The sequence below is a fragment of the Prorops nasuta genome, unplaced genomic scaffold (assembly GCF_024137725.1).
Source record: "Prorops nasuta isolate Cenicafe-Biocafe unplaced genomic scaffold, Cenicafe_Pnas_1.2 PNAS00062, whole genome shotgun sequence".
Lineage (NCBI taxonomy): Eukaryota > Metazoa > Arthropoda > Insecta > Hymenoptera > Bethylidae > Prorops > Prorops nasuta.
Window position 1 is genome coordinate 368,710 of NW_027116859.1, and position 17,998 is coordinate 386,707.

General features: G+C 37.1%; 1 protein-coding gene and 1 long non-coding RNA gene across 2 annotated transcripts in view; one reads left to right on the forward strand and one right to left on the reverse strand.

Annotated features, from left to right (window-relative positions):
• Ip6k (Inositol hexakisphosphate kinase) overlaps positions 1-17,998 on the forward strand; it is a 334,638-nt gene that overhangs the window by 299,720 nt on the left and 16,920 nt on the right. The gene's annotated exons all lie outside the window — the stretch shown is intronic.
• On the reverse strand, positions 2,681-4,182 carry LOC136784650 (uncharacterized). The gene is made up of 4 exons (XR_010824435.1): positions 4,011-4,182; positions 3,608-3,729; positions 3,389-3,515; positions 2,681-3,196 (listed from the first exon to the last, which is right to left on the reverse strand). It is a non-coding gene; the product is annotated as an uncharacterized lncRNA (long non-coding RNA).

Here is a 17,998-nt window from a genome sequence, read left to right on the forward strand (position 1 = left end):
CAATTACCAAACATTACAGAAATATAGATGTTTAAATTCTTACATCAATTTAGAATCTTTTATACTCGGATATAACGTACTGTAATCGTATTTAATTCTTCAATCTAATTTAATATTGAGTAATTATAGACATTCTTTGTTCTACATAATATAATTTTTAAATAGAAAAGTTTGTTAGATTTTTCTTTTTTTTTTTTTTTTTTAATATTCTTTTATCACCGTAGCCTGTAGCAGTACGTGACCTGCGTTAAGTAAGCAAAAAATAATACAGAGCGGTAATAAAAATTTTAAATAATGCAGCGTACTTTACTCGATATATTTCCTTTGAAAGGTATTGTAGAAAAAGTGATTATAGTTTATACAGTTTAAACCACTCTTACATGTTCGTTTGGCGAATCGTGCGTTTAACGCACGACTAGTTCAGCCACGCAGGCTTCCAAAAACTGCGTTGGCAATTCCGTAATGAAGATGGGAAAACGTGATCGACATTCCAATTAAATGTCACCGTTTAGAAGAGATCTAAATGCTAGTGCGATAGGACCGGTGTATGCAAAACTACGCGTTAAAATTTACTAACGCTTCTACTGTTATACCGAGGAGTATACAGTATACAACCAGCACAGCCAGCTCCGCTTTATTACCTGGCTCATTTCATCCGTAACGGTTAGATAGAAATTTGAATAGCTCACGCAAAATGCAACACCTACTTGATCACTACAAGCACATCTATAGAGTTCGTTAAGAGACTATGTAATGATTCAACTGCAAATTAATAATTGAAGAAAATAATAAAATAAAAACACATATATTATATAAAATAAATATCAACTTTTGCAGGAAACAATCAATTTCATGTTGCGGAGGGTAACTGAATTGGAACTATTGCTTTAATTGGACCATGAATGCAACTTTATCGGTATAATATATTTGTAACAATTCAATTGTTTAATGCATAAATACAGTAGTCTATAGCGTTTCGTTTGTTTCGACGTCTAGTAACAAAGGTTTCGTAACTTTTATTTGTTACTATTGATAAATAAAATTTTATTGTCTTTTAGTTTTCAGTGAAAGGTTCAATGACAGCTACTTTGTTCTTATTTAAATTACACCTATTTCTCTGTATTCCATAAATTGCTTCGGTAGAGGAATTTGGCAACATTCCCCTAAGATATAATATAATTCTAAATTTTTGTGTACAAAACATACGATTTACTAAAATAATGTTGCAACTTTCGAAAAGTAATTTAGAACCTGATATCAGGTTAAATTTGCAAGTATGCGTTACTCTTAAGGGGTAAATGTTTTCATTACAGTTGAGGAAGAAAACTTGATTGTCTTGCGTTCCACAGCTTAAAGTTACCATTGGCTATTCGTGACGCTAGGTATTCCACATTCCTCAGGGTGACACGTTTCGTTGGTGCGCGTGCTAGACACGCGAAAGGTTTACCCGTGCATCTCACACAGACTTATGCCTTACCAGTACATTGAAATATATACATTTGCAAGCTCCGACTAAACTCCTACGAGTCTTGCCTGCCTTTGGTAAACGTTGAATGAGACTTCTTCAACTGTGAATGATGCCTCGATCACCATCACTTTGCTCTACTGATTCGCCCTTTCAGTTTCAATTCCAAAACCAATACCGTGTATATACTTATACAAACGTTACCAAATTTATTCCAAGTTTATTTTGGCAACGGACCGTGCATTATTTAACCAGTCATATTTTAATCCTATAAAAGGTTGAAGGTCAAGAATTACCCAACTCTCAGTTTGGTCCAAAACTTCATTCGTCTAACCAGCTAACACGTGTTATTTTAAGGCAGTATTATGCAATGCTTCTTAAAAAAGAAAAACGTAAAGGTTAGCCGGCGTGCTGATTTTTTATCGCGGTATACATCAAATGGAAAAACTTTAGCCGAAAAGATAAACTTTGGCGCGTGCAGCTTTCAAAGTTCGAAAATTTTCAAGCACAGCGTGTCTCGAATCAATTCGCAATTCACTGCTAGCAGAGTTCCTTGTGAAATGGTAGTGGTCCAAGATGGGGGTACGGATAAAAGAAAACGAAAAGGATGTTTTACGGCACAGAGCAACACGCGCCTTGCAAAGTCTCCAAGACGGAGTTAAGATATGCAAAGCAGCAAGTTTCAGGAGTATGCATACCAAAGAACTCAATAAATAATGATGCAAAAAAAACTGTTTTATGGTAAAAGTCCATACTTAGCTTGATACAGTCGAGCAATTTTTCTGTCACTTTTCTGTAGGACTTTTTACGATTTAATTCCAAACTCCAATAAATTAACTGGCTAACTTATTTTCTGAAAGAAAGCGAAAGATCGAACACAATCTCTAATTTATAGAGATTCTTTACAAAATGCTTTACTGTAAATTCGATAATATAACAAATTTTAGTGCTTAGATATTAAGCTTACATGGTTTCCTTCTTTAAATATATAAATATGTAGCAATGAAAGGTTGTAAGTAAGTTTGCTCCATAAAATAAAACGTAACAAAATTTATTTTTTAATTTATCATCTATACAGCACACTATATCATAAGTCACTTCTATAAAGGTTTTAATCAATATTACTTACACCACTTTTATGTATAAAAAAAAAGTAAAAATTCGTATGTAAATTAATAATTGTTATACTGTGTGCCTTTAGAAATACACAGGAAACATAATTTATCAAGCATAAAACGCTATTAAATTAGTTAATAAAGTATTTATTAAGTATTATACTCATAACATTCTTTGTAACTTTTAATCTCCTATTCATTTTTGAATTCAGTAAATGAGTATTTAAATTTATTTTACATTTAAACTAAAACAAATGTACTTAATTATGTCTGAAACACTGTAGATTTTCAGTTAATCTCTCTTTTATAGTCAAACAATGCATCCTTACTGACAAAGGGCAAATTATCAAAGTCTGTAAAAGCAGAGCTCTGTAAAACTTTCACACATACATTATCAGTAGCAGTTTCTCTCTTCTCTATTATACCTACTGTATATCAAAAGATTAACTTCTATACCGACGATGAAAAGCACAACGCCTTGCAGAGCACAGTACGTGTTTGAACGAAAGATGACGCTGAATCCTGGAATCGGCAAGAATGAGCTCTTCCAACTGCTTCGCATTGCATCGTATATTTTTTAATTAAATAATAACATTTCATCGATCTTCTTCTATTACTATCATTAAAAAAACGAAATTCTTTAAAAAAAAAAATTACAATTCGATTCAATAAGAATATAAAGGAGTGCAATGATAGGAATAATATATATAAATCAACTTAAAAATGCAACTTGATAGTGAGCGACATATTCTTTTCCTGTCATTACATAAACGCGAAGGACGGCGCCTAGCTAAAAATAGAAACGAACCAACCGCTATCTCGCTCTTCTCTCCATTACTAAGTCGAACCAACATCGCCCGTTGATTTCCCTTCTTCGTTGCTGTGTAAAATTTACAAGAAATTGCGGACAAAAATCCTGAAAATTTATTGGTCATCTGAAAATTAGTCATGTTCGATGAATCAATGGCTACTGCATTCTATTTATGTCTCGTACATATCAAGGTCAAATGATACGAGCCATACTTACCAATTCACTTTGCAGCGTAGTGCATTTTGAATACCATGCAATCTCCCGTTTTAACGGCTCTCAACTTCTGTACATTATAAAAATTCTTGTAATCTTTTCTATTAACGACTGATATGTCCAAGCTACCTGAGAATTTAAAACAGCTCGCGATAAAATGATCCATTTCTCTCCAAACAAGTAAAGTAGTCCCTAGTCGTGTGTTTGGCACACCAATTGAAAAAAATCAATAAAGAGCAAATCGCCGAGTTGACCTAATCCGAGAATTACTACTTTTTTGAAAACAATACTTTTGCAAATACTTGATAAAAAATCTATTTCATTTTATTGAAAACTTGGTAAAAAATAAAATGAACCGAATACAAGCACATTAATACATAAATGAGAGAAAGAAACAAGGAATAACCTACAAAAGAATATTTTCGTGGTAATATTAGGAGCCAGCTACACAGAGCAGCAGATGTGCAAAAACGAGACGAGCCCGATGCAGACTTTGTAGACGCGGTAGTTAGGGCGGAGTTAAAGTATGCACATGCATGCACACAGACAGAAATAAGTTGGTCCGGTGGCATCGGCCACGAGAAGAAAGAGTATGTATGTGGTATGGACTGTGCAGGAGTATACTGGTTACCAGAAAGAGAGTCTTGGGGTAGGGCAGTGGAAATTTCCACTGCTGCCTGCTGAGACGGTCAATACTCTCTCCGTACCGTAACGTATGGCACGCAGACACGACAGAGCGAGCTCGAGCTACAGGCGCTACAGAAACGGCTACAGGGCCTACAGGTCGTTTCAAAATGAGTTGGTTGGCTGGCTGAGCTGTACAGTGTACGTTCGTGCGCACACGCGAGCCTTCCATGGATATATAGGCGACTGTGGCGGACGGTGATGAGGGACTGTGGGAATTCCAGACCCCCACCACGGCCCTCCTTCCTCATATATCGGCGAACGTAAAAGAGGAGCAAAGTGGTGGCCCGAAATTCCCACGATTCTTCGTTGCTGGAAGCAGCCACGGAGCTTCTGCTCTCTGCGCACTGGCTCCAAAGTTCCAAGTGGACTGTGTGGAACGGTTCAGCCGAGGCCTGAAGACGGCGCCATCTAGAAGCTGTTGCTCGTATCGGCGCTGAACTCGGCTTACCAAGATCGGTAAATTTCATTGACCATGTTAAACTTTTACAACGACTCGTTGTCGTCAAGACTGCGTCATGACCGACGTAAACATGCATTTCGCTCAAAACGTCGCTGTCCTATCGAAGTTGCTGCTTCACAATTTCTGCAGCCGATACATTCGAGGATTTCAACCGGTGTAATAAAGTAGTTAGTTTCTTTGGTTTCTAGAACGTTCTCCAAGTACCTGGTTTGAATGAATTTTTTAATTTATTTATGGGCATTATATTTTAAACATAAAAAGAAAAAAAGGGTAATTTTTTCTCGTGCGATGCTTTGTATGTACGCGTAGATATGCGTAATAAATATAAAATATATTATATATATTTTTTTTTCATTTTTTAAACCCTCTGTGGGATTCTTTTTTTCTTCACTTAATTATAAAAATTATGATTACTTTATGTATATATGAATTTCCGGAAAACTATTAATGCATAACGCGGACTTTTCGGAATGGAAAGTACCCCGGCATAATTAAATGTAACATAGAGGTCGGAGGTTAACAAACAGACCGGCAGGCGCCAGCCAGACAATGTTCATCATCTGTTAATCAACGACTGCCGTTCATCCTTAAGTTACGCCATGTTGCACATCAGTATCAGCAACTCTAGTATAATTTAGATATTCCTCGGAGACATAAACTTGTAAAATTTATTGACGTCTTTTCAAATGCTAAAAATAGGATTGAAAATTGTGTCTTTTTTTGCTTCAACTTTTCTGTAAGAATGTCTTATTTGTACAAAAGGAGACTTGACGCAAAAAACTACAGTTAACAGTCGCGTTACAAATTTTCAATGCAGTAAGAATCTTTAAATAGCTGTCTGCGTGCAAATATGTTTCTTCGAGCGGATCTTTACGTTCCGGCGGAATGTGACAAGGAAACGAGAGTTGTAGGAAGCAATGAGAAAGGTCTGATCAATTTTAACTGATGCTGCACCGATCAACTGATTAGTATTATGATGAGTTTCCAATTCTCTTTAAATATATGTCTATATATGTGTATATAATAATGAAGTGACAGACAAGTTATAAAAAGTAATGATTTAAAGAAATCGTAAACGTATACCTACGAAGCATAAACCTCGTTGTAAAACAATACCACTGACATATATACATATATACTATGTAAAATGTATATAGTATAAGCAATTCCTTCATCTTCCAAGAACCTGATGGAATAGATGTATCAGTATCAGTATAATTGCTTCTATTATTCCAGTAATTTTCTTTAGTTTTGTAATAAGACGATAAACAACTCCTTAACAGACAAAATAATTTCTTTAGTCACGTGTGCGTTTGTCCCTATTAAATTACAAACAAAAATCACATTCTTCTCTTATCAATATGGCTATGATAGTAAATTGACACCAAATACCAGTAACAGTAACGTAATATCACAGAAAAGTCTCTGTTTGATAGATTTTGCTGCATGATTATTTTATTTTTGGAATCATATTCAAGATATAAATAATAAACTAGATATGTAGAAAGAGTGCAGCCCGTGAAGATACATGTTTTTTTAGAAAAACAGACGCAAAAGCGTAAATATCTTATCATCCCCACAAAAGATGCATTATCGAGGGAAAAGCTTGTGGTAGGACGGATAAAACTTATTTTTAGTTGTGAATAGAGGTGGTAAAAGCGTCCTTGCCTTGCCTTGCCATCGAATCCATCGCGTTTCTCTAAGGCGTTTGTTTACATTCCTTATAAGCACACTTTAATTATGCGAACGCATACAATCGTAACCTTCAGCAAAGTCCTCAGTATACACATACGTTTAAATCGCATGCAACTATAACGCACGTTAAAATTTAAGCAGTTAATTATGATAAACAGAATACGTGATTGCTTAGAAAAAAATTAAATTCATCAGAAAATATTTTATAAAACATATATTACCAAAGGTAACTTGGAAATTTAGAACGAGTCTATACATACAGTGTAATTAATGCTTTTCCATTAAAATTAAAAAAAATCTCGACTATATCAATAGAATTCCCTCTGAATAGCCTTGAAAAGTAGATTATTGAAAGGGAAATTTTTGTTATCACGATCCAAGCGGCTTTTAGCATTACCTAAATGCGAGAGTAGTCGGTAACGTCAACGACGTCGGTTATGGTCTGAAAAGTAAAGGGGCTCCCATCGTTTCCTTTGATCGCAATCAGAAATCTCCTACACGAGTAGTATAATTTGCTTGCCGATCCGCGCGTTGAGCCTCCGTCAGCGGTCGTAGGGAGCCGTTACAAGGCTTTGGTAAAATGAATAAGAGGCTGGTCAGTCGGTAATGCAGATTGTAACAAAACTCTTCGAAAAGCTCCGAGTCATCCACAGATGTCATCAAGCTAATTGCTTGTGCTTGGCGGGAATCATGCACTAGCAGTGACAGCTGCGAAAGCACGTGGTCTCGGAGTAAATAACGCCTGAGATTGTATACGAGTCTCAAATTATTTCCTCTATATTATAAACGTAATTTCAGCCAAAACGCTTCCAAGCAACTGCGCAATTTTTTCTTTCTCGCACATCCGCTTAATCATTATGCGCAGCTCCGGCTAATTCCATTAATAACAAACTCGGAAAAAATAGTATCGCCGAGTGAAATATATGAATAATTAAAATTAGAAAACCAGTAGGAATAAAACTTTCTCGCGACTTTGTGCTGTTTGTGCCAATTTACCGTATTTTTAAATAAGATAATTTTTAACGTTATAATCAATAATATTATCTATATGTGTTAAAAAATCCCATGTTAAAAAAGTTGACCACTTTATCATCGAATTGTACTGCATTATAAAACTTCTGCTATATGTCTAACGATTGGATGATATTACGTAACGTGGCGCCGCTTATCGTTTCCTCTTATCGCTCACTCGTTATGTTCCTTTATCGATACATTATTCTTTTTCTAAAAATCATTTCAGTTGTTGTACCAGAAGCAGCCTGTTTTTGTTGATAAATCGGGCAAGCGGAAGATCACGCTAAACTTTGCACAGACGTTCGTATTTGCATAATAAAAACATTAATAAATTATAAGAATAAGAAGAAATTGCGCCTTCTCGTATAAAAACCAGCAAATATATGTTGTTTTCGTATCAAACTCGGGGTTAGTGACTCGAAAACTTTTACTATGAGCCAAACAGAAATGAATTTTTTTTTAATTCGATATTTGTATCATTAAATCGCACTACACATGTATACTAGCGCCAAGGGTAGAACGAGTATGCGCATTTTTCAGCGAGCGGAAAATCTGCCAGCAGCTGCTAGCTACTGAGGCAATAATTATGCAATTATTGCGAGAAGGAAAAAAGGAGGGCATTAATTGGAAAATTGCGGAGAGCTTGGATTGACGGGATTAATTTGAGAATGATAAAATCTTGCCAAAGTGTCATTTGTGTTAAGTTAATTTACGTGAAAAGAAGGCCACGGCGTAGTAGGCCAACATCGTGGTATTGATTTCGGTCCGCTGTGCTCGCTGACGCGCATTCAGTGTCATTCGAGTATACGGCGTAAATGCGGAGAAAAGGAAAGTATGATTGCTCCTCTCATTCAACGAATCTAGCAATGATAATCCTGACCTAGCCCCAGGATGAAAGGCGAACTTCTCGATGAGCACAAAAAACCATGGAAAATCATTGAGCCAGAATCACTCGAATCCATCGACTGGGAAGATGGATAAGATTTTGGGAGAAGCAAGAATAAGGAAGTGGAGATAACAGCTGCAGGGAAGAGGGTTGAAAGTGCGGAAGACTACAAAGTGGGATGATAAATTAAGCTAGTTGATGCATAACCGGTTGGCGATGTCAGAAAAGCCACGTCGGCCGCTGCGACTGGTTTCCCTTGAAAAGCGAGTCGCAGCTGAAGCACCAGCGGATGTATAGGAGCATTCGCGGGTAGCCGGTTACACGCCAGAGTCTTCGGAGAGTCGCCGCGCGATTGCGGTTGAAACCGCATCGTCCTTGCCGAGAATCCCAAAGTCTATACCGATCAAGGTCAACCCCCGGGACAACCCTGTGCGGCTGTTGAGGAAGGAACCTTCCTTCCTCGTCCTTTCTTCTCGTCGCATTCTTCACTCTTCAGCATCGAAGATTTCAAGTTACACCTGCAATTATAAATACGTTACTAAATTTATGCGCAATAAAGACACACAAAAATAGAGAGTTTAAATCATGTGAATTTACTTGCGTTTTATTTCAAACAATCATTTTCCAATGACGCGAGAAGGTCAACGGATTCAGGAAGATCGTTAAACTGTCTCGATAGGCGGACATTTTTAAATATGTTTGCTCCAACGGGTGACAAATCACGTGACACGGACCCTCCGTTCAATTAATGGATCGCAGATAGACTATCGCGACAAAAACCGAGAGATTTGTTCCTCGAGGCTTCTGCTTCATTCGAGAGGAACTCGATACTCCTGAGATCGCGTACGGTAGAGCTAATTTGTGAAGCGCGGCCTATTTTCTACAATCCAACGATCTAAAATCAGACCAATGACAAAAACAAAGCCCGTTACTGATATTCTGGCGTCTATTCAAGTTTGTGTGTATAAGTACATGGAGTAGAGTTTTTAAGTGCTGGATGCAAACTGTCTGTAATGGTAGAGCGAGCTTTTTGCATATATAGTGACTACATCTGGTCTTATTGGACTGTCTTATATTCTTAGTATTGTTTTAATAATACAAGCATTGACTGATTCATTGGTCCAGAGACACAAATAGTCCAAAATATGAATTTGGTAGTGGTCTCCAATTCTACCAGGATTAGTTCCACGCGACTAAACACGTGATGCTCGCAATCTAATCTTATTTTCGTGTCACTGGGTATCATGAGTATTCGCACGTACATACGACCCTCTATCGGAGAGCTTGGCGCCATTATTCTTTCTCCGTCTCAAAATGATCCCCTCCACTATAAAACCCTCAAATCGTGTAATTCCTGAAACGTGTCTGCTATATACGCATTCTCCATTACTACTGCACACTCGACGAGCTGATAATATTAATAAAAAAGTGAGAGAGTGTTTATTTTCTCAATCATAATAAAAATAACAGGTATTGATTGAAAGTTCACTCATCACCAAGCTATATATAGCTTTGATTCAGATGTTTATCTCAAGTTCAATGAGTATTGCGTATGAAACAATTGTAGCTAAGAGATTTCTCTCACACGTACATGTACATCTCATCAAAAGAGTAACAACCGACAACTACGCACTTCCTCCCTATTATCAACTGTGTGAAAGCAGCGCTATGGATATAAATAACGCAATATTATTACCAAGTGACAAAACACTTGAATCCTTCTAATGCATTTGCTATTTTAATCCCATTGACTATTCTCCAAATGCCAGAGCTATGATACACAGGATAATCTAAACTCATGAAATTATCAGCTAGCATAGTCGCATTACATTATTCACTCAATGAATATTCACAAACATATGATTGCCTTTTTTGCAACAAGGAATATAATACGTAATTCTCAGAAAGATTGTCGTAATAAGAATATTGCGCAATATCTTCCACTGGAATCAATTGAGCCATGCAAAATGCGTACAAGCTCATTGGTAATCTATCTGAAAACAAACACTTTATCCTGCTTCCTTTTGAATACCAAGGGATCCAACAACTTGGTAATATTTTTCTTAATTTTTTAAATCAAAAATCTACAACGCTTCCCTTATTTTTCCCTCACCTTTTAATACTTCCGACGTTAAACGTGACGCTTTTCCGCGAAGAATTTCAACCGCACGTTTCCTTCTCGTCAGACTGACGTCGATGGAACTGCTTCCAATAGCAATCTACGAATATAAGTTTTTCGTACTTAGCAAAACCGTTTAAAATGCAAACTAATTTTAAAAAAACTCATTAATGCTCGAAAAATGCTATTGTTCCCATGCAGCTATTATAAAGCCAAGAGAAAATGACGCGTTTATAGGACTAATCAATTTCTTCTGGGACTCCATTTAACTAGCTAATAAAAGTCGTGATAAATTCATGAATACAAAACGTGCTTAAATTGCGATATAAATCTGCGAGACATGTATAAAAATATATTAAAAACGTTGTATCCTTCGAAACTCCGGGACTTAGGTTTTCGACAATAAACAAGAAATCAAGCAATATTTATATTCGTCTATTTACAAATAAAGAACGTTTGATAATTTCGAAGAGAGGAAACAGGATGCAAAAAGTTCACAGTGACTCGTGATAGCGGTTTGATGATATTATAGTATTTAGATTAGGATGCACAGGGTCAGTGCTGAATCGCCACAAAATTATCAGCATTTATTTACACGTAAGAGACGTCGAGACGGGTTTATTTAGGGATTTCATTTGGTGGCAGTTGCTATTTCATGGCTGGCACTTGGCCACAGGCACGCTACGAGTGAAAATCGACTTGATTTCTATCGCCTTAGTAAGAAACCAGATCGACTTTTGCAGCACAAGGCTGTTATCTCACCGAATTCTCTTCTTAATATTCCTTCTGCTCTTTCTTTACGTCACTTATAAAATACGAATGATAGAAATGAATGGAACAAAGTTTCGCTTTATTTTCTCAAAATAACACAAGTTTGCTCGTTTTAGAGTTCGAGTCAGCGGAATTGTTGCTAAATATGGTGGGTGGCGTCGTTCTGTCGGAAATACTGATCTATTCTATGAAACTCCAAATGTAACGTTTCTCTCCTATGCGTTGGTTTCTTCCAGAATTCTAGGAGCACCGTTCTTTTGATCGCAGTGAATACTTCCTATTGATAGTTCGGTATTTAATTTATCAAGACCGCGACGCCGCACCGATCGCGATGCAGAAGAGGCTCCTACAAAAATTTTCTCGTGGGTGTCGAGACGCACCGTCACCACACGATACGTCGACGTTGTACATCAGTTTTCTGCCAAAAATAATAAAACGTTACAATCACCGGCTCATAGGCTTTAATGAGCCAACGCAGCTAACTTCGCACCATGTGTGGCGCCACCTACCGTACGAGATTAACGTCTGTGGTATATAACCATATTTCAAAGTCTTAAAAATATCGGCTTCGATCAGCGGTATGACTACATCGGTGCAACTCTAAAATTCTCAGAATGTTGCTTAATTTTAAACGAAACGCAACCTGTCGTGCGGTACTAGCTGCCAAAATCCTGAAGTGGAGACAATCGATGACTGAATCCGGCGCCATGTTGCCGGACGTTAATACTTTTCATGAATTTATTTCCTGCGGAATTTCTTGTAGATATATATTTTTGGGATGGATTCGGGTAGGCGTGTTTCGTTGCAAAATATTGGTTGAGATAATTATGCATTCGCGCCATCTATCGATAAAACTGATGGGATGCACCTGGATGCATCCAATCCTTGCTTCGGTTCGGTGCGTGTACACGTCATGGCTTCCTTCGCTCAACTTCGGTCATCTTCGGTATCTCCCGAATACGATAGGAGCGGTATACTATTCTTGAATCCGTTCGACCAAAGAGTCCAACGAGTAGAGACAACATCCTTTTCGACCAACTGTTTGAAAATAAGATGCACTGAGTATACCCGAGAATCTCCGGCCTAAGTGCAACGAAAGAAAAAAATATTTGTCCAGGAGGCCTCTACTAGATGAATTGCACTTTTTATCATGCACAAACGAATAATTTTATTGTTCGCAAAATAATTAGCGACGGAAGCTTCTTTCTCTTTTGTTTTTATAGTTATTAAAAATGTCATTCTAATATAATTGCATACTGACTCGACATTCCTTCATATTAGTTTAATGTTTTACGATCCGCGTGCATGTTATAAATTGCATTATGCAAATTGATTTAATACACGAGCGTATGCAAGCGTACGTCATGGAACCCTTAAGTGTCTAAAGAAATATTTGCAGCTGAGTTCTAATATCTCATTAGCAATGTATTAACAAAGATGATGCATCAATTTCTTCTCATCTCTGTCACGAGACTCAATTTTGTAACACTCGGCTAATTTAGCAGTCATTGGTCAAATTAAAATATAATAAATGCTCATCGTTGTACCGTTAGTATTCCAACATTGTGAAAACTAAAAGAGACGAAAATTCTAATACAGCGCACTGACGAATTCTAGAGTTCCTTAACGTTTAATAAAAAAGTTCCCTAATTTGAACTCAAAAAATCCTAATTTTCATTGTGCGGTTTTTTTAATTAAAATTAGGCATTTTTTCTTCAAAAGATAAGGAACTCTAGAACTCGTCGAGATGTTATTATAACTCTGTGATCTGTTTTTCATTTATACAATGCTGAGGTGTTAACTTTACAACGGATAAATGCTCACCAGTAATTTTCCAATCATTTTTCTTCCATGATGCATCATCTATATAGAGAGACATTTAGCATATATTAATCAAATCAAGGAATTATTTAGCACTAAATCAATATATGATTTACAAATAGCAAGTGTTGAATAAAAGTTGATTCATTAATAACGATTCACCTAAATTAAAATATTTAACCTTACATTAAGAAATGAACATTTAAATAGTTTCAGAAAGATAAAGAATAAAATTTTCTGCGTTTAAAAGCTTTTAAAAATTTTGTCCGTTACTACTGCATCAATTTTATAATATCTACGACGATAAGCCAGTATAAGCCGATTGTTTGCATGGCTTATTTAAAGCGCAAAGAGTTTTTTAAATTCTTTTGTTAAAATGTAGGTAATCGTGAAAAATAGTGTTATATTTGACAAATCGTGTTGCGTCACCCCATCGTTTTATCAATAAACGACTTTATCAACTATCCCACAATGACTTTGGATATAGCGACTGGGAAACAAGAGTGGTATAAACAAACGTAGCAAAAGATCAAGTTCGCGATCGCGTGGGAAACAAGAGGCGTCGCGTCGCATCGCGTCGCGCCGTGGTGTCGGCATGAACATCGGTAAAGGTGTTTGTTTATTTTCGTAGCGGACAAACTACTACAGAGTTCTAAAAATACAAGAAGAAAGCGTTAGACATTCTAGTCCAGAAAACTTCGATGGGCCGAGCGGAACTGGTGAAGCAGAAAAGGGATATATACATATAATATATAGATTCTTTATTGATTCTTCAGAATGAAAAATGAATAAGCTTAGATTAGCAAATGTGCAATTCTCAAATGGAGAAGCTAACGATAAATAAATACTGGCAGCTAGTTTAAAAGCCTGAGGAATAATGAGCGATTATTATCACTTTAAAGGCCAGTCTTGTCAAAGTCTATTAACTATAAATAGTCAATTTCATTGCCAACTCATATGTCAGTTAAGGTTTTTCTGCGTTCTCTCGTTCGATCTAATTAACAGTGAATGTATTTGCTATAAGTACTTTGACGTAGTTCCTTATGTGCAGTACTCCGTAAACTGGTATAAGCAATGACACATCATCCTACATTATATCGGTTCAATATTGCATTTCGATGCATACAACACACCAGGCAAACCTTTGAACCTATCTCACCGGAGGCTAAAAATAAATATCGCACACGAAACGACCGATCTTTTCACATTATAATAATAATGATAAAAATGTAAACTATCCTCCCGCTATTTTTATCAGACAATAAGCCTTATGCCTATTGGTATTAAAGCATGTTTAGTTATACATGTGTATATATCGATTATAAATGCGCAATATAATAGCCTCAGCGTTCGGAAACTTTCCACGAGTTAAAGATTTCGCGCAGAGATTGATACTGCGATCGACTTATCTTTTATTATCGCTTCGCATCCCCTTCTTGCACTCTCAATCAGTTCCGAGTCTTCTAATTTAAAAGACGAAGGGTCAATCAGCAAATTGGCCGTTCGCTATTAAAGCTGGCGCTTCGATCAAGTGGAACATCCGTTCAGGATGCACACAGACGAATCGCTCGGCCCGAGAAGATCGTTCCTCCTCGTCGCGTCGTCTCATCTCGATCAGAACGCATACAAGGCGAGACACTTGACACGCTCCGGAGCATAGAGTCATAAAAAAATTTTACCTCGTTAACTTAATTATAAGAAAATTAAATTTTTCCTTAGAAAATTGTTCAAGCTTCGTTTTATTTAAATTTCAAAAGATCTTACGTAACATAAAGTAGATAAATGAATATTCGGTTGTAGAAAGTACAGAGATGTATTATCCTGGACCAAACAAATTAAAAACATATATATATATATATATATATAAATACTATGGTAAATAATTTAATGACAACATGCTTCATCAGGGTATTAGGATTAGACGAGATTACGGTAATTCCTCAGGGATAATGCGATGTGTCGTATCGAAAACATGCTGGCGATTAATCGAGATGCGTTGATCTGAGAGAGGAAGAAAGGGATATAGCGTGGCCGAAGGGTGTGTGTAGGTGTACGTATTTGCAAACGAGCATTCGAGTAGCACGTGCAGCGTCGAGCTAGCTTCGCGTTTAGTTTAGCTACGCGTCGCAGACAACGCCGCTTACAAAAATAGTTGCCACCAGAGTGTCGTGCATTTGATGTAAATCTATGCGCCTCGCAGAAGAAGGCACAATAACAAGCACGAGTACTCGCAACAAACATATTATTACCACTCGCCGATAACCTTACAGCACCAATAAACATTCATGTATTAATATCAAGCTCGCAAAGTGCTGCCATTTTTCAATGATATATCATCCCTCTCCCCCCCTCTTTTTTTTCACTGATTCGTCTCTACACGAGGTTGCGAAAAGACCCTCTGAAACTGAATAATAATAATAGAGAGGGCACGCAGCATAGTGGTGATCGTTTCGCCAAAGTGATTTGTTGCCATTCACCTGTAGTTATTTTCATACTTACTCTCGTTATATTGAAAGATTCGACCCAACGTGTGCTTATCTCTATTTAATTGACATTGATTCTTATCTCCTCCATTGAATTCTAGGCTTAAAAAATCTTGAAACGAGGGTAGATCCGATAGGATGTACCGGTGGTATTGGCTCTCGAGGAATGGAGGACTTTGGGAATTTTTATGCATCAAGGAAGTCTGTCCCCAGACTCGTCATGTACTTGGCAATTGCGAGCATTCAAGCTGGACAGAGAATTCAGTAAGAGCAACGAAAATAGAACAATACCGTTTCACATTTGATGCCTCATATTTTGCTCGTATATTTTTAACTCGCTGACGTAGCAACGATGAAATTAAACGTTCCACTTAATAATTTTTAGGTGTTTCGTTTGCGCGAGTGCGTGAAAGGGAAGTGGCCGAACTTTATTGCATAAAGTAGAAAACGGTTCGATCCTTAACAACCTTTCTTCAATTTATACAAAGATTGGTATACATATATATATATACAGTATTGCGATATGTATATAGAAGAGTGGCTAAACGCGTCACGCGTTGTTAAGACGTAGCTCGGAAAAAATCAAGATGCAAACTGATTTATTCAATAAAGGGTTAGTTTTTACTGGATCATTTCGGCACAAACTAACTTCCACGGCAAAACGATCAACAACTGCGTTCTTCTCCCCATTCTGAGGGGATTTTTACGATAAGGTCACAATCCCCTTGTTTACATAAAGCTCACGTTGAGCTTTTATCACTATTCTCGTAATTTATGATTAGAAAAAAACCTCAAACTTTTCATTCAGATATCCCTGGAATGCAATATATGTGGAGGTCACCCGGTCAACCGTACTCTCAGGGAAGATTGCTATTTTTCTCGAACAGTCATTAACCAGCAGAAAAACTGCGTTAATGTAAGTTTCTCCGAGACTAAAAATTCGTCTCCTTGACGTCGTCAGAGAATTTCCACGTCCGCAAAAACTCACTGATAGTGGTGCTGTGTTTACATTTGGACACTCTCAGTGTCAAGATAAGCTGTTCCATAGATTGAATTTCAGCGTATACGTGCATGTACTCTAATCCACATGCTGCATACGCATGTTTATATATATATATATATATATATATACGTTCTAGACAAATTGGACTTTCAATCTACGGAGTTTGTATCAATACCAATAAATGTCTAGGTGTAAACATAGCAATAGAGGATACAACCTTGCAACGTTTGTGATTAGAGCAATTTATTGCAATCTGCACCGATGCTGGATTATTACCAGAAGAAACAAGATTTTGGGAATTGGTAAAATTGACGCGTAACAAAAACATGAATTATTTCTTAGAATTTCCCATTTAAACTCATCAATTTGCACATATATATACTTTCAACTCTATATAGATCTGGACGTTGTAATTTTCACGACGTATAGAGTTTACGTGACGAAGTGTTTAGATGACTATATACATATATATATATAGCACGTGCTATTGTGGTACATGATAACACGATTTAACGTTCTAACTGCAAAGTCCGAGAATAATTCGGTGCCCACCAGAAATAGTAGCCGAATACAAACGGTATTGATCGCGGCCGGCCCTATTCCACATTAGCCAGAAAGTGCATCGACCTGAATTCCTTTTCGACGACCTACGCCAATTACCACCCATCTTAACAAACTTTTCAATCATGGACAAAGAATCTCGTTTCTTCGGAGCTTTGACCATCGTTAATGGTATAGATGTGCAATTGCTTCTATACTTCAAATGAGTTTCTATTTCTAAAGTCAATTTCCTCGACAGAATGTATAATGGATTCGGTCGCGTGCCTCGCGGTTTGTATTTTAATTGAGTGGAAATTTGTGAATAACAGTTGGCTGTCTCATCGCGTGAAGGTATAACGAGTTCGAAGGTCAAGTCTAAGCATTGCTGAGCAAGGTGCATTTCGTTGAGGGAAAAATCGTTGCAGTCGAGGGTGGCTCAATGGGAGAGAGGGTTGTATCAGACGGAGGGAGAAGGACGAGGAGAGAATGGCAATGTGGAGGAAGGGCGGAGTATAAGTAACAGGGGGGAGAGAGTTTAATGAAAGGAGGAGAAGGAGCGTGGGTCGTATATCAGTGTATTACATATAGTATATCTCACATGTGGGAGACTGACTCGATGAATGAGTGCAAATTTGCACATGAAACTTGATAAACGCAGTGCCCCTGCGTACAATCGCTCTTCTTTAACTAGCTCCCACGTAAAAAACTATTGAAATAGAATAGCTAGGTTTTCTCTTTTGCCCACTATTAGAAAGCTGCGGTAGTAATTATTCTAGTACAATAACGACAGTCTCGTAAAAAGAAATCACGCGTTTTGCGAAACGATTAATTAAGAATGGAGAACTGGCCGAGAGTCAGAGACTTCGTAATAACGTTGTCTGAAGAGGTAATTATAAACTCTGACCTTATATGTAT